A 23,575-nucleotide genomic window follows, 5' to 3' on the forward strand; every position below is an offset into this window, starting at 1 on the left:
AAATTAAATTTTTCAGTGATAGGCTATTCAATAATGTTTTAATATAGGTCTACATGCAAAAGCTTTCTATGTCATGGCAACATGTTAGAATTCGAAGGAAACAATATAAAACTTTACAAGGGATATGAATCTGATTGTAAAGGATGATAACCAAAGAAGACCAACTGGCAATGTAGCGGACAAAACAACTCCAGGCTTTGAGCAAGGCACTTAACCCTAATTGCTCTCTAGATAAGAAGTCTGCAAAAATTACAAACAAAAAACTACAGGGCAGGACACTATCTAGGAGTCTGCGTCACCACCTGTTCCCTCAACTGTGGTTTTCAGTCTCTCTTTATCGATTGGGCAGAATCTTCTGTATGGTCCCGCCCTTTTCAGAGATTATGCGCCCTCAATGGATGGGCTAGATGTCATTACAGAGTACTTCGGCACCGCCCTCTTATCGCGGTGCTGTCAGGTTAGTCTAATGATTTTTTTCATGGCGTGCCTTTGGCAGGCACCTATTGCACACTGCCGAACATTTATGATTCCATTTCCAGCATCTCAAGCCCACCTCTAACTCTGGAAATTCTGCGAAGAATTTAAAAAGTGATTGGAGGCATTGTTTGTAATGTTGCCGTGCCGAGCGCATTTTTGAACTAGAGGAATTATCAGAGAAACTTTTGCCATGTCTCTACTTTGTGTAAGAGGTGAGTTATTACATTTTTCTTTAATACAGTTTCATTGATGTTGACTTCTTAAAGCGAAAGAAATACAATTGTCTCAAGTAAAGCAGAGTGTGATTCGCAAACATTATATTTAACGGTTTTGACAGGAGGATGGACCAAACTGAACGAATTGAACTTTTGCGACCGTGATTGTTTACGTTTTTTTTCCCTTGTTGAAGCCGAGTTATTTCCGTTTTTGTCTCCCTTATACAGATAGGGAGGAGAAACTCTTGAAGCTCAGATATTATAATAAAATAGTTTATTTTATTTGGAGACTGCATGTCTACATTACGTAATATTCCAGTGTTTTCTTCTCTGTCAGCATTGACTCAACATTTGTCAATGTTTTGACATTTGACATTTTATCAACAGTTTTCCAAATGACTACATTGGAATATGTAGTAAAAAGCAGTTTCACTAGATACATATTTTTAGCAGGTGTAATAGTGTAATTGGATATCAAAGTATATTTATAACTTGTTTGATTTTAATATCATGTAAACCAATGCCATCTAAACGAGGTGTGTGTGATTCTAGATACTAGACAGCCTTTTATCTTTAGATTGTGGATGTCTTAGATCACCATGTCCATTTCCTCTAAATATCTAATTTACTAGACATTAGACATGTTTGGCAGTGTCTCTGTTTAACATCCTAAACTGTCTTGAAGTAACTGTCCATTGAAAATCTAACTTTTCTGTTCATATTCTGTTAACTCATACCCGTATAATGTTGTTGACTCATCCTGTACCCGTATTTGTGTCTAAAGCATAAATTGGAGGAAAATCAAAATCCTCACCTCAAACTTCTATCTTAAAAAGATGTTTCAGAAATGCTTGCTATTGCCTCGGTGAGGATGATGTCATCTTTTTGAGGAGGATGAGCTTGCCAACCAGTGGTCTATCACATGAATATTTTTAATGACCAGTATACGCCCTCACAATTCTGTTATTGAGGTACGCCCAACCAATTTCAACATAGAGAAGCTGCTTTTTAACATGATTAAACAATTTCATTCATATTGTAATTCATTATAGGTAATATTTCATAGATATCTGGAAACACTGGACACTTACTTTAAGATAGTATAGTCCTATTACATATCAGGTAAAGCACATGTTATATTTTTTTTATAATGCTGTCTGGAGTAGAGGTCGACCGATTATGATTTTAACGCCGATACCAATTTATTGGAGGAACCAAAAAAGCTGATACCGCTTAATCAGACGATTTTTGTTTTATTTGTATTTGTATTTTTTTTAATTGATTTTATTTATTTTTTATATAATATTTTATTATTATTTATTTATTTATTTGTAATAATGACAATTACAACAGTACTGAATGAACACTTATTTTAACTTAATATAATACATCAATAAAATCAATTTAGCCTCAAATAAATAATGAAACATGTTCAATTTGGTTTAAATAATGCAAAAACAAAGTGTTGGAGAAGAAAGTAAAAGTGCAATATGTGCCATGTAAAAAAGCTAACGTTTAAGTTCCTTGCTCAGAACATGAGAACATATGAAAGCTGGTGGTTCCTTTTTTTCGAGTCTTCAATATTCCCAGGTAAGAAGTTTTAGGTTGTAGTTATTATAGGACTATTTCTCTCTATACCATTTGTATTTCATATACCTTTGACTATTGGATGTTCTTATAGGCACTTTAGTATTGCCAGTGTAACAGTATAGCTTCCGTACCTCTCCTCACTCCTACCTGGGCTCGAACCAGGAACACAACGACAACAGCCACCCTCGAAGCAGCGTTACCCATGCAGAGCAAGGGGAACAACTACTCCAAGTCTCAGAGCGAGTGACGTTTGAAATGCTATTAGCGCGCACCCCGCTAACTAGCTAGCCATTTCACATCACGTCGTTACGCCAGCCTAATCTCGGGAGTTGATAGGCTTGAAGTCATAAACAGCAGAGCTGCTGGCAAAACGCACAAAAGTGCTGTTTGAATGAATGCTTATGAGCCTGCTGGTGCCTACCATCGCTCAGTCAGAGTGCTCTATCAAATCATAGACTTAATTATAACATAATAACACACAGAAATGCGAGCCGTAGGTCATTAATATGGTTGAATCCGGAAACTATCATCTCAAAAACGAGACGTTTATTCTTTCAGTGAAATACGGAACCGTTCCGTATTTTATCTAACGGGTGGCATCCATCAGTCTAAATATTCCTGTTACATTGCACAACCTTCAATGTTATGTCATAATTACGTAAAATTCTGGCAAATTAGTTCATAATGAGCCAGGCGGCCCAAACTGTTGCATATACCCTGACTCTGCATGCAATGAACGCAAGAGAAGTGACACAATTTCACCTGGTTAATATGGCCTGCTAACCTGGATTTCTTTTAGCTAAATATGCAGGTTTAAATAATATACTTCTGTGTATTGATTTTAAGAAAGGCATTGGTGTTTATGGTTAGGTACACAATGGAGCAATGACAGTCTTTTTTCTCGAATGCGCACTGCATCGATTATATGCAACGCAGGGCACGCTAGATAAACTAGTAATATCATTAACCATGTGTAGTTATAACTAGTGATTATGATTGATTAAGTTTAATGCTAGCTAGCAACTCACCCTAGCTTCTTACTGCATTCGCGTAACAGGCGGGCTGGGCTCCTCGTTAGGCAGGTGGTTAGAGCGTTGGACTAGTTAACCGTAAGATTGCAAGATTGAATCCCTGAGCTGACAAGGTAAAAATCTGTCGTTCTGCCCCTGAACAGTTAACCCACCGTTCCTAGGCCGTCATTGAAAATAAGAATGTGTTTTTAACTGACTTGCCTAGTTAAATAAAGATTACATATAGGTGTAAAAATAAAATGGCAAAATCGGCATCCAAAATTACCGATTTCCGATTCTTATGAAAACTTGAAATCGGTCCTAATTAATCGGCCATTCTGATGAATCGATTGACCTCTATCCTCAACCATGTGTAGTTAACTAGTGATTATGTTAAGATTGATTTTTTTTAATAAGATACGTTAAATGCTAGTTAGAACCTTACCTTGGCTCCTTGCTGCACTGCATAACAGGTTGTCAGCCTGCCAAGCAGTCTCCTCATGGAGTGCAATGTAATTGGCCATGATCAGTGTCCAAAAATGCTGATTACCGATTGTTATGAAAACTTGAAATTGGCCCTAATTACGCGGCCATTCTGATTAATCGGTCGACCTCTAGTCTGGAGTCAAATAAGTGTCAGCCTAGATAAAACCCACTTTATTGTAAACGTGTAGTATACAGTCATAATTCATTTAGTTGACTGGCATTTTTGTCAGGGCTAAACTGGCTGCCCATTTTCACATTTTAAGTTTTAATGTCATGTGCACAAGTACAATAAAATGTCTTTCTTGCAAGCTCTAAACCCAAAATGTAATAATCAATATCAATGCTTACTAAAAACATAAGGTAGAACAAAAGCACATGAAGAGAAAAAATGTTTTAAAATAAAGAAGAGAGAAGATTTTGTACAGTGTGTTGTTCGATTCCCTTTCTGGGGGTGCTTGATACTGGCCCTATTTATGCTTTCACAGTTACTCCTTGTTCAATTGATGATTTCAATTGCAGTCATTGAAATGATGCACAAAATACCATCAAGGAGGCATTTTATTTTTATTTCACCTTTATTTAACCAGGTAAGCTAGTTGAGAACAAGTTCTCATTTACAACTGCGACCTGGCCAAGATAAAGCAAAGCAGTGTGACACAATCAATAACACAATAGAAAAAAATCAAGTCTATATACAGTGTGTGCAAATGGCGTGAGGAGGTAGGCAATAAATAGGCCATAGTAGCGAAGTAATTACAATTTAGCAGATTAACTGGAGTAATAAATGAGCAGAAAAGTACATTTTTTTTCTTTTGAATTTTACCACTTTTTCTCCCCAATTTTCGTGGTATCCAATTATTGTAGTAGCTACTATCTTGTCTCATCGCTACAACTCCCGTACGGGCTCGGGAGAGACGAAGGTTGAATGTCATGCGTCCTCCGATACACAACCCTACTAGCCGTACTGCTTCTTAACACAGCGCGCATCCAACCCAGAAGCCAGCCGCACCAATGTGTCGGAGGCTACACCGTGCACCCGGCAACCGGCAACCTTGGTTAGCCCGCACTGCGCCCGGCCCGCTACAGGAGTCGCTGGTGCGCGATGAGACAAGGACATCCCTACCGACCAAGCCCTCCCTAACCCGGACGACGCTAGGCCAATTGTGCGTCGCCCCACGGACCTCCCGGTCGCGGCCGGTTACGACAGAGCCTGGGCGCGAACCCAGGGACTCTGATGGCACAGCTGGCGCTGCAGTACAGCGCCCTTAACCATTGCGCCACCCGGGAGGCCCCCGAAAAGTACATTTAAAAACAATATGGGGATGAGGTAGGTAGATTGGGTGGGCTATTTACAGATGGACTATGAACAGCTGCAGGGATCGGTTAGCTGCTCAGATAGCTGATGTTTAAAGTTAGTGAGGGAAATATAAGTCTCCAGCTTCAGCAAAAAAAAAATTGCAATTCGTTCCAGTCACTGGCAGCAGACAACTGGAAGGAAAGGCGGCCAAAGGAGGTGTTGGCTTTGGTGATGACCAGTGAGATATACCTGCTGGAGCGCGTGCTACGGGTGGGTGTTGTTATCGTGACCAGTGAGCTGAGATAAGGCGGCGCTTTACCTAGCATAGACTTATAGATGACCTGGAGCCAGAAGGTCTGGCGACGAATATGTAGCGAGGGACAACCGACTAAAGCATACAGGTCGCAGTAGTGGGTGGTATAAGGGGCTTTGGTAACAAAACGGATGGCACTGTGATAGACTGCATCCAATTTGCTGAGTAGAGTATTGGAAGCTATTTTGTAGATGACATCGTCGAGGATCGGTAGGATAGTCAGTTTTACTAGGGTAAATACTTATACTTATTTTCCACCATAATTTGCAAATAAATTCATTAAAAATCCTACAATGTGATTTTCTGGATTTTTTTTCTTCTCATTTCGTCTGTCATAGTTGAAGTGTACCTATGATGAAAATTACAGGCCTCATCTTTTTAAGTGGGAGAACTTGCACAATTGGTGGCTGACTAAATACTTTTTTGCCCCACTGTATACAGAAAAAAGAGTCGGCCCGAGAATTGAACCCTGTGGTACCCCCATAGAGAGTGCCAGAGGTCCAGACAACAGGCTCTCTGATTTGACACACTGAACTCTGTCTGCGAAGTAGTTGGTGAACCAGGCGAGGCAATCATTTGAGAAACCAAGGCTATTGATTCTGCCGATAAGAATATGGTGATTGACAGTGTCGAAAGCCTTGGCCAGGTCGATGAAGACGGCTGCACAGTACTGTCTTTTATCAATGGCGGTTATGATATCGTTTAGTACCTTGAGCGTGGCTGAGGTGCACCCGTGACCAGCTCGGAAACTGGATTGCATAGCGGAGAAGGTACGGTGGGATTCGAAATGGTCAGTGATCTGTTTATTAACTTGGCTTTCGAAGACTTTATAGATGCAGGGCAGGATGGATATAGGTCTTTAACAGTTTGGGACTAGAGTGTCACCCCCTTTGAAGAGGGGGATGACTGCGGTAGCTTTCCAATCTTTAGGCATCTCGGACGATACGATAGAGCGGTTAAACAGACTAGTAATAGGGGTTGCAACAACGGTGGCTGATAATTTAAGAAATAGAGGGTCCAGATTGTCTAGCCCAACTGATTTGTACGGGTCCAGGTTTTGCAGCTCTTTCAGAACATCTACTACCTGGATTTGGGTGAAGGAGCAGCTGGGGAGGCTTGGGCAAGTAGCTGTGGGGCGGGAGCTGTTGGCCGGGGTTGGGGTAGCCAGGAGGAAAGTATGGCCAGCCGTAGAGCTGCTTGACTTGAGTTCTTTGAACTTCAATTATTTCTATTGTTTAGAAAAGTGTGACTTTTGAGCTTTTCCCTGTTACTCTCCCTACTTTTCAGTTTGGGACAAATACTAAAATGTAACAAAATAATACCCAAATAGAAAAATTATTACTCTTATCTGATTAGTTTTATTATCTCCCCCTGTCGTCAATACCTCTGTGGCTGGTACGGTCACTCTTTCTCTTTTTGACACTGAGAGAAAATAAAACAGGCAGGTGTTGAGTGTCAAGTCTAGTCCTTCAGGCCTATCTCCATCAAGACTAATACTGTTCAAAACATTTTTTTGTCAATTTCATGCAAGTGTACATAGCAGACATGCCAGTGGCAACCACACTCTGAGGTATTATTTTCATATCTCTTCAATCATTATATTTTGGCAGGTACATTATGGCACAGATGTGTGATTGTGACCAGTTGGCAGAGGTACTTATTATAGGAGCTTGTGTGTCTTGTCACCTAGGTATGTCTGTGATCACAGTTCTAACCAACTACAAATTCAGTTGTCAGGCTCATCACACCATGCAAGTGAGTCTTCAAAATTTTCAGTTTACCTAATTCAGTCCACGGCTATTGTTGTCACATCCAGACTTGGTGAGGTAACAAAACAGTATAAATGGTATCTGTCTTCTCTTGGCATCTGTCCATGGGCTAACCTTAATTCTCCTCATCCAGAGCAATCTTGTTTGACACCTCTTATAGCCAAGTCTCTATCTGGGCCTGTCACAGGCCAGAAGAGATGAGAGCGTGTGGCAGTGAATGGGTCATAAGGAGTCTGGATGGGTTGACACAGCATATCCAGAGACAGGTAGCCTAATGAACACTCAAAATTAGCATGTTTGTTCGATCTACTGTGGTTTCCTCAAACACATTCTTCCTTGAAAATGTATGACATCCATTTATTGATTAGTGTTGGGAAAATGAAAACAAGAGCTTCTGTATTTTAGGACAGCAACCATAATAGTGTAATGAAAGGTGAAACCTAGTCAGTTGCACAACTAAATGCATTCAACCGAAATGTGTGTTCCGCATTTAACCCAATCAGAGAGGTGCAGGGGGCTGCCTTAATAGACATCCATGTCATTGGCACCCAGGGAGCAGGTGTTGGGGAGAATGGCAGATTTTAAATGCTAGGCACTCTATTGAGTCCCCACTAAACTGGCTGGTCGGCCTGTACGTGATTGGCTGCTGTGACTCACCCATTCCCCCGTACAGCAGCGCCATGGTTTTTGGTTTATTTATTACCTTTAGAAAGGCCCCTCTCCATGGTGATGTCTACACAACAGATAAGTGGTCTCCCCTCCAAGTCCCCACGTGTGACAGGGACAGTCATGAGACCCCTGCTACGTGTGAAACAGGATTGGGTGGACAAGGCACAGTCACAGAGACCCCTGCTGTGTGTGGAGCGTGGCTAGGTGGACAGTACACAGCGACCATTATAATAATATTCTCCAGAAAACCTAGGGATTGTAATGTGTGGATCCTGGATAGACATCCTGATTTGGTAGATAATTTTTACAGACAGAATATTTAGTACCACCAAGCCTTTTCATATGCTAAGTGTGCCATTGACATGGACTGGGATTTAGTCTGTGGCTCCTCTGAAAAAATGTGTGTCTCTTAGTGCTATAGAAAAACAGTGTTCGTGACAGTCTTCATGAAATGAAAGCAAACAATGTCATGAAATGGGCCATGTTGACTTTGGCACAGATTCAGCTGTGTCAATAATCTGATATATAGATAAAGCGACAGACAGATAGCTCGAGGTGTATGGACTAGGCCTTTAAATCATGAAGATCGTGTGAGAGGGGAATGACATGGGAAAGATGTCATGTTGAAAGGGAGAAACAAGAACAAGTCCAATAGAACAGACAGGGATTGTGAGTAGAGTAGCAAAATTGTGAGAGCAGAGAGGGGGAGAGCGCTGAGAGATTGTAAGAGTAATCCTATGGACATCTGTTTCTCTCTCTCGCCTGCTCGCCCACCCGCCCATAGCCTCCACTTCATATGCTCAGTGCAATGTGTAAATACAGAACAATACCAGCCGCAGCAGAGCCTTTGACCCAACTTGCTGAATTTATCTTCCTGCTTCCTGTCTCCCTGGGCCCGCCTGACGACGCTCTCTAACCACAGCACTCCAGGCATGCAGGGCCAGAGTCAGGAGTTTCTGTCCCTCCCATCCACCATGTGTTCAAATGATGTGCCTCCTCTGTCCCCAACTTAAAGATGTCCTCCAGCTATTTAAAAAAAAACTTTTACTGTTTTACTTTTATCTCACTTATAAATACAGTAAAGAACACAGTACTAAAAGGTAAGAAAACTGTTTTGAAAAAAAACGTTTTTTTAGACATAACTGCAAACTTCAGCGAGTAGGGCATTCAAGGAGATGGTCTGATGGGAATCTGTGATGTCATCGGCCTCCCCCCTTGCTTGAGGGATAATAGATGAGCACACTTGTGCTATGTCATGACTTACCTGGACCTCCTATTGAGTGACTTTTGTTAAGTAAACCAGGTGTTATCAAATCAAATGTATTGGTCACATACAGTGCCTTGCGAAAGTATTCGGCCCCCTTGAACTTTGCGACCTTTTGCCACATTTCAGGCTTCAAACATAAAGATATAAAACTGTATTTTTTTTTGAAGAATCAACAACAAGTGGGACACAATCATGAAGTGGAACGACATTTATTGGATATTTCAAACTTTTTTAACAAATCAAAAACTGAAAAATTGGGCGTGCAAAATTATTCAGCCCCTTTACTTTCAGTGCAGCAAACTCTCTCCAGAAGTTCAGTGAGGATCTCTGAATGATCCAATGTTGACCTAAATGACTAATGATGATAAATACAATCCACCTGTGTGTAATCAAGTCTCCGTATAAATGCACCTGCACTGTGATAGTCTCAGAGGTCCGTTAAAAGCGCAGAGAGCATCATGAAGAACAAGGAACACACCAGGCAGGTCCGAGATACTGTTGTGAAGAAGTTTAAAGCCGGATTTGGATACAAAAAGATTTCCCAAGCTTTAAACATCCCAAGGAGCACAGTGCAAGCGATAATATTGAAATGGAAGGAGTATCAGACCACTGCAAATCTACCAAGACCTGGCCGTCCCTCTAAACTTTCAGCTCATACAAGGAGAAGACTGATCAGAGATGCAGCCAAGAGGCCCATGATCACTCTTGCAGATGTAGTGAAATGCTTGTGCTTCTAGCTCCAACAGTGCAGTAATATTTAACAATGAGGTGAAAAGGAGACTGGAGTGCCAATTTAAGTGTTACCAGTACTAATCATCTGAGTTAAGTAACAGTCGCAAGCGAGTCAATATTAAAATGCGCCTCGTGCTGGGCTGCTGGCAGTTAAAGTTTGAGTGGATGTAATAAATTATGTTGGTATGTAGTATTGTTAGTGGAACTGCTGTTAGCTTTTTTCTATCCCATAATTTCTTTGCTATGCTGTGTTTTTAATCCACTAAAACTAATACACCCTGGCTCAAATTATTATAACTTTTACTGCTTAGTGATATTTTGTTGTTGCCAATATCAAATATGTCCCTCTTGTCAGCTTATTTAGTAAAGAAACCAATATGGCTAGACATCAGCTGAGCACACCGTAGAGCAGATTAGAAAACAGTATGTTGATGGGGTAACTGAGTAACTGCCCCTGGCCAAACACTGATGGCTTCACACAGCCGCTTCCACAACGATGGAGGGCTGAGCAGAGGAGAGATGAACATCAGTTTCCATCATAATGGGCCCTCGCTTTATGGCTCTCTGCTCTGTTTTCCTCTGCTTACAAGGCATCAGCTTGATTGGGACATCATGCCATCGTGCCAACTCACTGGCCAGAGTCACAAGCCTGGTGGCCTAGAAGAGCCTGTCTGGAAACACTTACAGTACCAGTCAAAAGTTTGGACACACTTACTCATTCAAGGGTTTTTCTTTATTTTTACTATTTTCTACATTGTAGAATAATAGTGAAGACATCCAAACTATTAAATAACACATATGGAATCATGTAGTAACCAAAAATGGTTAAATAAATCAAAATATACTTTAGATTCTTCAAAGTAGCCATGCTTTGCCTTGATGACAGCTTTGCACACTCTTGGCAGAAATGTTCCATATGCACACAAAGCTTATTTCTGGTGCTGAGGAGTATTTCTCTCTGTAACAAAGCACTTTTGTGGGGAAAAACTCATTCTGATTGGCTGTGCCTTGCTCCCGAGTGAGTGAGCCTTGCTGCCAAGTGGGTGGGCATATGCCCCCCTCCCTCCCAGGCCTACCCATGGCAGAACCCCTGCCCAGTCATGTGAAATCCATAGATTAGGGCCTTATTTACTTATTTAAATTCACTGATTTCCTTTTGAAATGTAACTCAGTAAAATATTTCAAATTGTTGCATGTTGTGTTTAATTTTTTAAATTCATGTTTATTTTACCTTTATTTAACTAGGCAAGTCAGTTAATTAAGAACATTCTTATTTACAATGGCGGCCTTCCAAAAGGCAAAAGACCTCCTGCGGGAACGGGGGCTGGGATGAAAAAATTCAATAAATGTTCAGTATAGTTAAGTAGCTTATCATTTTTAAATGTGTGCATGCTTTTCTCATCTGAGAAAACAGTTGTTTCAATGGGAGTGTGGGGGATTTCAAACCTCTTCCATGGTAGGATGATCCTGAACATCCTCCACCATCATTAAGTTTGCTGATGACACAGCAGTGGTTGGCCTGATCACCAACAATGGTGAGACAGCCTATAGGGAGGAGTTCAGAGACCTGGCCATGTGGTGCCACATCACCAACAAACTAGAATGGTCCAAGCACACCAAGACAGTCGTGAAGAGGGCACGACAAAACCTATTCCCCTTCAGGAGTCTCCACTGTCTCCTAAATATTGCGACCACTTATTGGTTTCACGAAGGAGTGGGGGATGGAGTAGTCGAGGAGTGTACAGACCTTTGCCCAATTGAGAATTTCCCAGTGTGAGGGAGAGGAAATTAGTGTCTGTGCAGAGCAGGAGTTCCCAACCTTTTTTCCCCCTAGGGCCCCCCTTTTCCCCTTTTTTAATTGTTTACTGAGCCTATATTAAATACACCACCAGCTTGATTTTGTTTAATTTGAGCGACCGAGGAAAATGTTGTTTTGAAGCTAATTTCCTGCAATATGTGCCGGGATTCATCCGATACCATTGAGGAGTTTACCAGAACAGTCACGGGCTTCATCAATAAGTGCATAGATGACGTAGAACCCACAGTGACTATGCAAACGTATCCAAACTAAAAACCATGGATTACAGGAAATATTGGCTCTGGGCTGAAGGCTATAGCTACCACTCATGAAATGGGCCATGTTGACTTTGGCACAGATTCAGCTGTGACTATTGACGTGTAGCACTCACATCTGTAAATACAAAGTGCTTTTGAAAGGCTTGTCATGACACACATACACACCATCATCCAAGACACCCTGGACCACTCCAATTTGCATACTTCCCAAACAGATCCACAGATGACGCAATTTCAAATGCACTTCACACTGCCCTCTCCCACTTGGACAAGAAAAATAACTACAGTATGTGAGAATGCTGTTTTATAGACTACAGCTCAGCATTCAACACTATAGTCCCCTCCATATCTCATCACCAAGCTGGGGACCCTGGGACTGAACACCTCCTTCTGCAACTGTGTCCTGGCCTTCCTAACAGGCCGGCCCCAGGTGGTGAGGGTAGGCAATAACACCTCCTCCACACTAACCCTCAACACAGAGGCCCATCAGTGGTTTGTGCTTAGTCCCTTCCTGTGACTGTGGCCACGCACGACTCCAACACCAAGTTTGCTGACGACACGACGGTGGTAGGCGTGATCACAGACTGCGATGAGTGTGGTGGTCAGAGACTTAGTAGTGTGGTGCCAGGACAACAAATCTCTCCCTCGACGTCAGTAAGACAAAGGAGTTGATCGTTGAATACAGGAGAAAGAGGGGAGAGCACGCCCACATCGACAGGGCTGCAGTGGAGTGCGTCAAGAGCTTCAAGTTATTTGGTGTCCACATCACTAAGGACAAAACTCACACACATTCACTACATACCAGTGGCGGTCAGTGCCGTTTATGGCCTTATTTCTATTACAGCATGTTGGATGACTGTCATTCATATTCCACTCACCCAGTTCAATGTAACATCGATAGGATTGGGCTACTACATGTTACTCAAATTGTCCCTATATCCATCATGAGGTTGCTACAACCTAGCCTATGAATGGAAGTTTACAACGTAGGTGCACACAAGTCTAGAGAGAAATTTGAGATGACATACACACGCTTGCCTGCATCCAGCTTATCTAGGGTTTAATCATTAGTACAACCAGTTGCAAACAAGAGTTTTTATTGGACAAATTCAGCTATTTTTTTTTTATCCCAGTTTAGTTTACTTACGTTTTAAGAAATGTTTTTCAACAGAATCGACAGAATGAATACACCTTTGATCATAGCAGCCATGCTCTTCTAGCCTCTTCCTCTCACCTTTTCCCTTTGTTTGTAGACTTCAATTAACAACACGTCAGCTGTATATGACCAGGCGAAAAAACCTTTCCAAGCCAAACCATGTCATAACCACTACACACAGCCTACATTTTTGTCCCTATATTAGCTAAAGTAACGTCCTAGTCAATATAGCTAATAGAACTAATGCGTTAGTAAACCCGCTATAATCGTGCAGCAACGTTAGTGTAAGTAGTTACACCGATGGGCACCGGTGGCAATAAATTAATAAAAACAAAAGCTTACCTTGACTTGGAAGAGTTCCAGTGTTGTGTTGGCTAGTCATAGCCAGCTAGCTAACATAGTATCCCTCTGTTTGAGCCGGGTGTTTGAGTAACTAAACTAGCCAGCTGCATTTGCTAGCTAAGTAAGTTAAACAAAATTGACAATTTCTCTTGCTTCTCCTTCAGTTTTGAAGAAATTAATTTGTCTTTCTGAGTCAACTACTCACCACATTTTATGCACTTCAGTCCTAGCTAGCTGTAGCTTATGCTTTCAGTACTAGATTCATTCTCTGATCATTTGATTGGGTGGACAACATGTCAGTTCATGCTGCAAGAGCTCTGATAAGTTGGAGGATGTCCTATGGAAGCCTTCATAATTACTGTGTAAGTCTATGGAGGGGTGTGCACCAAGAGTCTCCTAGGTTTTGTATTGAAGTCAATGTACCAAGAGGAGGACGGAAGCTAGCTGTCCTCCGGCTACACCATGGTGCTACCTTACAGAGTGCTGTTGAAGCTACTGTAGACCTTCATTGCAAAACAGTGTGTTTTAATTAATTATTTGGTGACGTGAAAATATTTAGTATAGTTTTATCTAAAAAGGATAACTTTTTCAATGTTTTACCATTTTTATTTTTATGAAATTCACTCTGAGGAGCCATCACTGCTTCATACGCACGCACACAAACCTAACACACACACATACCGATACAACACAAGCACAAACCCATACCCACACACTCTGTTCTTTATTTTACGCTTCTCTCCTGATACCTAGTCACTTTACCTTGCCTTCAGGTACATATATACCTCAAACCCCTTCACATTAATCTTGTATATAGGGGGTACCAGTACAATTGTATAAATCTGGTTCATTGTATAAAACTACTTCCCAAGTCCAATTTCTTTGACTCTTGGAACTTAGGTCATAGCTCAGCTTCTCCCAGGTTAGGAACCCCTTGTGTAAAGAATGGAAGATGGCAGGTGCATTTTAACTTGTATTTAGAAATAATTCCTCTCTCTCTCGCTCTCTCTCCTCCCTTTTGTCTCTTAGCCAATAGCCACTTAATCTCACCACCAGCAACGTGGCAAACTAAGATGGGTAAATAAATAGAGCCACACTCACTTGGGCTGCGTGTTATTCTAGCTGTGTACAGAGAGCGAGGGGGAAGAGCTGCACGTGCTGATATTAAAATCATGTAATGTCAGCTTCTGTCACTTACTGCCACCCAATCCTGTTCATCTGCCATCCCGGCCCAGTCGTTTATTTGGCTGTACATAAGGCGGGAGCAGCATTCACAATGAATCCCCTCTAATCAATCTTTCAATCCCATAACTGTTATTATATAGATACAGGAAAGGTCTGCCAAGTCTAAAAATAGATCCGAGTGCTCTAGAGGTTGTTTTTCTGCTCTTGTTTTCGACAGTGTAGATAAAAGGAGAATGTATCGTTATAGGAAGCATTTTTTAAATATATTTTTTAGATCTGGTAGGCTAACCTGCAAGACGGTTAAGAACAAATTCTTATTTACAATGACGGCCAAACCCACCCCTAACCTGGACGACGCTGGGGCAATTATGTGCCGCCCTATGGGATAAGCATATAGCTTATCTGGGTGCGCTGGGTCGGTATGGATGTGGGTTGTGCATTAAGAGATTTGACTCTCAAAGATTACACCACATTGGTCAATATGAAAGTGTGGTCTGTCACAGACTAGTGGTGAATTTTTATTTTTTATTTTTTTATTTCACCTTTATTTAACCAGGTAGGCTAGTTGAGAACAAGTTCTCATTTGCAACTGCGACCTGGCCAAGATAAAGCATAGCAGTGTGAACAGACAACACAGAGTTACACATGGAGTAAACAATTGTTTTGAAACATCTGAACATTTCCATCAAAAACCTGAAACATTGTTTCTTAAGTTTAGACACATCAATGTTTTTGGCAATGCCCTTCTCAATCAGAAGAACTAATACATTTTTATTTATGAGAAACCTGGATAAGATGCCTGGGCTATGCTGATCAGACGGTATACTGAGGCATGTAACTATTTTATTTTAAGTTTTTCCCCCTCATCAATCTACACACTATCCCACAATGACAAAGCAAAAACAGGTTTTTGGAAATGTTTTGCTAATTTATTAAAAACTTAAATCAAATTACATAGGTATTCGTATTCAAACCCTTTACTCTGTTCTTTGTTGAAGCCCCTTTGGCAGCGATTACAGCCTCGAGTCTTCTTCGGTATGACGCTACAAACGCGACACACTTGTATTTGGGGAGTTTCTCACATTCTTCTCTGCAGATCCTCTCAAGCTCTGTCAGGTTGGATGGGGAGCATCGCTGCACAGCTATTTTCAGGTCTCCAGAGATGTTAGATCGGGTTCAAGTCCGGGCTCTGGCTGGGCCAATCAAGGGCATTGAGACTTGTCCCGAAGCCACTCCTGCGTTATTTTGGCTGTGTGCTTAGGGTCATTGTCCTGTTGGAAGGTGAACAATGACCTAAGCCCAGCTCAGTTAACTCATGACTCTCAAACCCGCATGCGGGAGCGTAACCATAGCCTCAAACTAATTAGCATAACGCAGCGGACATAAATCTTCCTAGAAAATCTTCCTATTCATGAAAATCACAAATTAAATATATTGAGACACAGCTTAGCCTTTTGTTAATCACACTGTCATCTCATATTTTCAAAATATGCTTTACAGCCAATGCTAGACAAGCATTTGTGTAAGTTTATCATGGCATAATGCTATGGCTAGGCTCTGCTACCAGCAGGCAACATTTTCACGAAAATAAGAAAAGCAATCAAATTAAATCATTTACCTTTGAAGAACTTGGGATGTTTTCACTCAGGAGACTCCCAGTTAGATAGCAAATGTTCATTTTTTCCAAAAATATTATTTTTGTAGGTGAAATAGCTCCCTTTGTTCTTCACGTTTGGCTGAGAAATCGACCGGAAAATGCAGTCACTACAACACCAAACTTTTTTCCAAATTAGCTCCATAATATCAACAGAAACATAGCAAACGTTGTTTAGAATCAATCCTCAAGGTGTTTTTCACATAACAATTCGATAATATATCAGTTTCTCATAAGAAGCGATTGGAAAAATGGCTACTTGTGTACTTTACGCAAGATTTTCTGTGGGAGCCATCATTTGACCACTTGCTAAATGTGGTCCCTTACGGCTATTCTTCAACATAAATGCGTAAAACGACGTCACAAATGCTGTTGACACCTTGGGGAATACGTAGAAAACGTAGGCTCATTCGTAGCTCATTCACAGCCATATAAGGAGCCATTGGCATGAGGCGGTTTTAAAAAATGTGGCACTTCCTGATTGGATTTTTATCTGGGTTTCGCCTGTAACATCAGTTCTGTTGCACTCACAGACAATATCTTTGCATGTTTGGAAAAGTCAGGGTGTTTTCTATCCAAAGCTGTCAATTATATGCATAGTCGAGCATCTTGTCGTGACAAAATATCCTGTTTAAAACGGGAACGTTTTTTTATCCAAAAATGAAAATACTGCCCCCTAGTTATCCTCTTGCCTCTACCTGGGACGCTTGCGTCCCAACTAGAGCTCTGGAAATGCAAATGCGCTACGCTAAATGCTAATAGTATTAGTTAAAACTCAAAAGTTCATTAAAATACACATGCAGGGTATCAAATTAAAGCTACACTCGTTGTGAATCCAGGCAACAAGTCAGATTTTTAAAATGCTTTTCGGCGACAGCATGAGAAGCTATTATCTGATAGCATGCACAAATACACTACAACAGAAAAGCACAGCAGGGGACGTAAACAAAATAATTAGCATTTCGGCGTTACACAAACCGCACAATAAAATAGAAAACAGTCATTACCTTTCACCATCTTCTTTGTTGGCACTCCTAGATGTCCCATAAACACTATTGGGTCTTTATTTCGATTAAATCGGGCCATATAAAGCCAAGATATCGTTATATGTAGACTGTGTGATAAACGAAAAAAACAGCGATTTCACAACGTAACGTCATTTTTTAAAATTCAAAAAGTAGACGATAAACTTTCACAAAACACTTCGAAATACGTTTGTAATGCTACTTTAGGTATTAGTAAACATTAATAAGCGATAAAAATCATCCATAGGCGATGTAGAAATCATTAGCTGTCGTCTTGGAAAAAATTTCAGGAGAGAGCTCTTCCGGAATGATCTGGGCGGAGACCGGAGGTAAGTCGTGCCCCTCTTTCGGTTCAACCAAGAATCAAAGATGATTCAATTCACAAGACTCTAGACAACATGGGGATGCTGTGGGAGTTGAATGCTCGGTCTTATCTAATTCGGCTCACTGTTAACAATTGCTGGAAGTGGCGCAAGGATATTTATTTCCACTTTCTGTGATCAGGTTTTCCTGCGCTTTCCGATGTAACGCACGTTATGTAATAGCCACAGTCGTGATTTAACCAGTTTTAAAAACGTCCGAGGGTTTCCTATCCACACATTCTAACCATATGAACGTACTATATTCCTGGCATGAGTAGCAGGGCGCTGAAATGTTGCGCGATTTTTAACAAAATGTTCAAAAAGTAGAGGGTCGACTGAAGAGGTTATAAAAGGTTAACCTTTTTGGGATAGGGGGCAGCACTTTAACTTTTGGAGGGTGCCCAGAGTGAACTACCTCCTACTCTGTCCCATATGCTAATATATGCATATTATTAGTATTAGTATTGGATAGTAAACACTCTGAAGTTTCTAAAACTGTTTGAATGATGTCTGTGAGTATAACAGAACTCATATGGCAGGCGAAAACCTGAGAAAAATCCAACCAGGAAGTGGGAATTCTGAGGTTTGTAGTTTTTCAAAGCTTGACCTACCGAATACACAGTGTCTATGGAGTCAAGTTGCACTTCCTACGGCTTCCATTAGATGTCAACCGTCTTTAGGAACTTGAATGAGGATTCTACTATAAAGGAGGGGCTCATGAGACCTGTTTGAGTCAGTGGTCTGGCAGAGTGTCTCAGGCTCATGTCGTGCGCTCCCGACAGAGTTAGCTCTCGTTCCAGTGCTTTTCTTCAGACATAGGAATTCTCCGGTTGGAACATTATTGCATTTTTATGTTAACATCCTAAAGATTGATTCCATATATCGTTTGACATGTTTCTACGACCTGTAACTGAACTTTTCGAGTTTTTGTCTGGACGAAGAGCTCGCGCCTCATGAAGATCGATTACTGGGCTGAACACGCTAACAACAAGTGATTATTTGGACATAAATTATGGACTTTATGTAACAAATCAGTCATTTATTGTCAAACTGGGATTCCTGGGATTGCCTTCTGATGAAGATCATCAAAGGTAAGTGAATATTTATAGTGTTATTTCTAACTTCTGTTGACTCCAAAATGGCGGATATTTCTCTGGCTGGATTGGGCTCTGTGCGCCGTTCTCAGATTATGCTTTTTGCGTAAAGTTTTAAAAAATCTGACACAGGGGTTGCATTAAGGAGAAATCTATCTTTAATTCTGTGAACAACACTGATATCATTTATTATGAGTATTTCTGCAAAATCACCGGATGTTTTGGGATCAAAACATTACTGCACGTAACGCGCCAATGTAAACTGAGATATTTGGATATAAATATGCACATTATCGAACAAAACATACATGTATTGTGTAACATGATGCCCTATGAGTGTCATCTGATGAAGATCATCAAAGGTTGGTGATTCATTTTATCTATATTTCTCCTTTTTGTGAATCCTATCTTTGGCTGGAAAAATGGCTGTGTTTTTTTTTTACTTGGCGGTGATCTAACATAATATGTTGTGCTTTCGTTGTAAAGAGTTTCTTTCATTTCCTGTGTTGGACTTGTTAATGTGTGAAAGTTACATATTTCTAAAAAATATTTCAGCGGAATATTCCGCTAGCGGAACGCCTGCGCTAGAAAGGTTAACCTATGTAGCTTAACAGTCAGTATCTGGATAATATGTGTGAAATGCTTGATAATGTCTGTGATATCAACAGAGATGTATATTTTCTGGGTGATATAAATATTGACTGGTTTTCATCAAGCTGCCCACTCAAGAAAAAGCTTCAAACTGTAACCAGTGCCTGCAACCTAGTTCAGGTTATCAGTCAACCTACCAGGGTAGTTACAAACGGCACAGTAATGAAATCATCAACATGTATTGATCACATTTTTACTGATGCTGCAGAAAATTGCTTGAAAGTAGTTTTCAGATCCATCAGAGGTAGTGATCACAATATACTAGCCATATCTAGGAAAACCAAAGGACGGGCCTAACACATAAAATAAGTTTTGGAGTGATTCCTATGTTGTTGATGTGAAGAATGTTTGTTGGTCGGTGGTGTGTAAATGAGGAGCAAAAAAAAACGTTGCACTTGACACTAACTTCTTGACGCTACCCATCCCTGTCATGGGATCATTTTCGTCAGCAACCACTGAATAGCATAGCGCAACAGTCACATAATATTACTAAAAAATATTCATATTCATGAAATCACAAGTGCAATATTGCAAAACACAGCTTCAAGAGGTTAATGAAATTGCTTATCCCAGTTACTAATAAGTATGCAACCATTTAAGAAAATGACTGTAAAAACTGTTAAATCCTGTGGATTGACGAGGATTTGAAAAATTGTGTGGTTGAGAGGGATGACGCAAAAAGAATGGCAAATAAGTCTGGCTGCACAGCCGATTGGCAAACGTCCTGCAAATTGAGAAATCATGTGACTAAACTGAATAAAAAGAAGAAGAAACTACACTATGAAACAAAGATAAATGACATAAAGAAATATAGTAAATATCTTTGGAGCACCTTCAATGACATTATTGGGAAAAAAGGTCAACTCAACCCATCATTTTTTGAAACCGATGGCTCATTCATCACAAAACCGACTGATATTGCAAACTACTTTTAATTATTTTTTTAATTGGCCAGATAAGCAAACTAAGGCATGACATTCCAACTACAAACACTGTCACTACACATCCAATTATATCTGACCAAATTATAAAAGACAATTGTAAATTCAGTGTGGAAGAGGTTAAAGAATTGTCTATCAACAATGACAAGCCACCGGGGTCTGACATTTTGTATAGAAAATTACTGAGGATTGTAGCGAACGTTATTGCCACTCTTATTTGCTATATCTTCAATTTAAACCTACTAGAAAGTGTGTTCCCTCAGGCCTGGAGGGAAGCAAAAGTAATTCCGCTACCTAAGAATAGTAAAGCCCACTTTACTGGCTCAAATAGCCGACCAATCAGCCTGTTACCAACCTTTGTGAAAAAATTGTGTTTGCCCAGATACAATGCTATTTTACAGTAAACAAATTGACAGATGTTCAGCAAGCTTCTAGGGAAGGACATTCAACAAGCACAGCACTTACACAAATGATGATTGGCTGAGAGAAATTGATGATAAAAAGATTGGGAGCTTTTTTGTTGGACTTCAGTGCAGCTTCTGACATTATCGATCATAGTCTGCTGCTGGAAAAATGTGTGTGTTATGGGTTTACACCTCATATCACTTAATCCGATATAGCCAAAGACACGACACACATGATAACATACACATGGATTTTGTGTTGTAGATATGTGGTGTAGGGGCCTGAGGGCACACACTTGGTGTGTTGTGAAATCTGTTATACAATTTTTTTTTTAAACCTTTACAATATATTTGTAACTACCTTAATTTTGTCGGACCTAAGGAAGAGCCCGATTTGCAGCAGCTGATGGGGATCCATAGCAAATACAAACCTTCACCCCAGTCTGAGATCCTCAGCGCTTTGGAGCAGGTTTTCATCAAGGATCTCTCTGTACTTTGCTGTAGGTTTCCTCCAGATGGGATGCTTGGCATTCAGGCCAAATAGTTCAATCTTGGTTTCATCAGACCAGAGAATCTTGTTTTACATGGTCTAAGAGTCATTTAGGTGCCTTTTGGAAAACTCCAAGTGGGCTGTTGTAGTGGAAATTTCCTGTATTTACCAAATCATGAGAGCAAACCACCACACAAGTCAGAGTTATCATAAAGTCCATCTTTAATTATTATGAGCTCCATCACAACCCTGTGACTCTCAGATCAATTCAGTGTCTATAATTCTCTGAGAGTGCTTACACATTGCAACTGAGATCCTTTATAGCAAAGACACACATAGCCAGACAGCATTGGCTATAAATTATCGTTCAGCTTTGGTCTCCTAAACTATGTTCTTATCTCGCTCTTGGTACCACTCAGGACCAACACCATTACCTCACCCAATGGCATATATCAAATACACCCCCTCCTGGACAAGATCACAGAGAGACAGTGACTGGCACACAGACATTGTGGAGCCAAGAGATAATTGGTTCCCCCTCAATCATCCCTTTCCATGGTTTAAAAGCTACCTTTACATATGAAGACAAGCTTGACCTCTCCCCTTTCTGTGGCCCAAGTAACTGAACCCTGACGGAGAACAGATAACTGCAACCGGCCAACACTATAGTACAACAAAATACATTCTAAATGACAAGTATCTCACAAGCATATTATGAAAATAAAACATCTTATCTATGTTACCCAACTAATTCTGATTCTGCCTCGACACTGTCATGTACCCTTTACTGAGGAGTGGCTTCCGCCTGGCCACTCCACCAATAAAGGCCTAAAAAATTACCTGATTGCTAGAGTGATGCAGAGATTGTTGTCCTTCTGGAAGGTTCTCCCATTTCCACAGAGGAACTCTGGAGCTCTGTCAGAGTGACCATCGGGTTCTTGGTCACCTCCCTGACCAAGAACTTTCTCCCCCTATTGCCCAATTTAGCCGGGCGGCCAGCCAGTTCTACGAAGAGTCTCGATGGTTCATCCATTTAAGAATGATGGAGGCCACTGTGTTCTTGGCGAACTTCAATGCTGCAGATATGTTTTGGTACCCTTCCCCAGATCTGTGCCTCGACTCAATCCTGTCTCGTTGCTCTAAGGACAATTCCTTCAACCTCATGGCTTGGTTTTTCCTCTGACATGCACTGTCAACTGTGGGACCTTTATATAGACTGGTGTGTGCCTTTCCAAAACATGTCCAATCAATGTAATTTTTGACAGATGGACTTATATCAAGTTGGAAACAGGATGCACCTGAGCTCAACTTTGAGTCTCATAGCAAAGGTTCTGAATACTTTATTTTTAATAAATGTGCAAACATTTCTTAAAACCTGTTTTCGCTTTTTCATTATGGGCCATTGTGTGTAGATTGATTAGGGAAATGATTTATTTAATCAATTGTATAATGAGGCTGTAACGTAACAATGTGGATAAAGTCAAGGGGTCTGAATACTTTCCGAATGTGCTGTACAGCTTCTCTTCTGTCATAACTTCTGAATGAATGTTTTAGAATGAATGTTTATGAATAGACTACAGTTTGTCTTGGGTGCATATTTTATGTGTTTGAAATACTGTCTTCTTGCATAAGTTTCAAAGATGACACATTACACGCACACTTGTTGTATCATTTTTCTGCAAGAAATGCCTATTCAGCAGGAGTTAATATTATGCTACATATGAGAGGTTATAGGTCTATAGTCAGTGTACTGACTTCAGTTACTATTCCATTTAACCCATATGAACTTCAATTAGGAGTATTCGGTGTATTCATGGATACAGGGCTATCCGTTAGTGGGATTTAAAAGTTGCATGTAAACAGCTTATTCCATGTAAGACCTTATCTGGTATACTGTGCGCATGTCAACGTGGTCAATTATTAACAGTGGTGGATTCTATTCCCCCATGACACTTTTTTTTGTTAGTATTTGGTGCTTCTCAAAAATGTGATAGGCTGGTGTTTTCTGCTGATAGGTTGAGAGAATATTGTGATGCTCACTCAGACACGTCTGGCCACGTCTAACACAATCCTACTCCATGCTTCATCAACATGTGCCCCATCTGTCGGTCTGCATATCAATGAATGTCAGAACTCACCGACAAATGTCATGTGCCCTTGTTTTTCCTGTCGTTGTGGTTGATAACACGTGGCTGATTGGTGTCCGTGTGACTTCTTTCTGGTCCGTGATTCACTGATCCGGTTACACTCTCAGCATGACGGATATCCTGGCTCTGACTGTGGCCTCTTAGGGGGACACCGAAGTGACGTGAAGTGAACACCCGATCACATTAATTGTACACAATGTAGGGCTAGCCTACAGCAATCAGC

The 23,575-nt window shown here is 40.7% G+C and overlaps 1 pseudogene; it reads left to right on the plus strand.

Annotated features, from left to right (window-relative positions):
* The first annotated feature begins 487 nt into the window (after nt 1-487).
* The window catches only part of LOC115101239 (protein unc-13 homolog B-like), a 112,113-nt pseudogene continuing 89,025 nt past the window's right edge, over nt 488-23,575 (plus strand).

This window comes from Oncorhynchus nerka, linkage group LG19, assembly GCF_034236695.1.
Source record: "Oncorhynchus nerka isolate Pitt River linkage group LG19, Oner_Uvic_2.0, whole genome shotgun sequence".
Lineage (NCBI taxonomy): Eukaryota > Metazoa > Chordata > Actinopteri > Salmoniformes > Salmonidae > Oncorhynchus > Oncorhynchus nerka.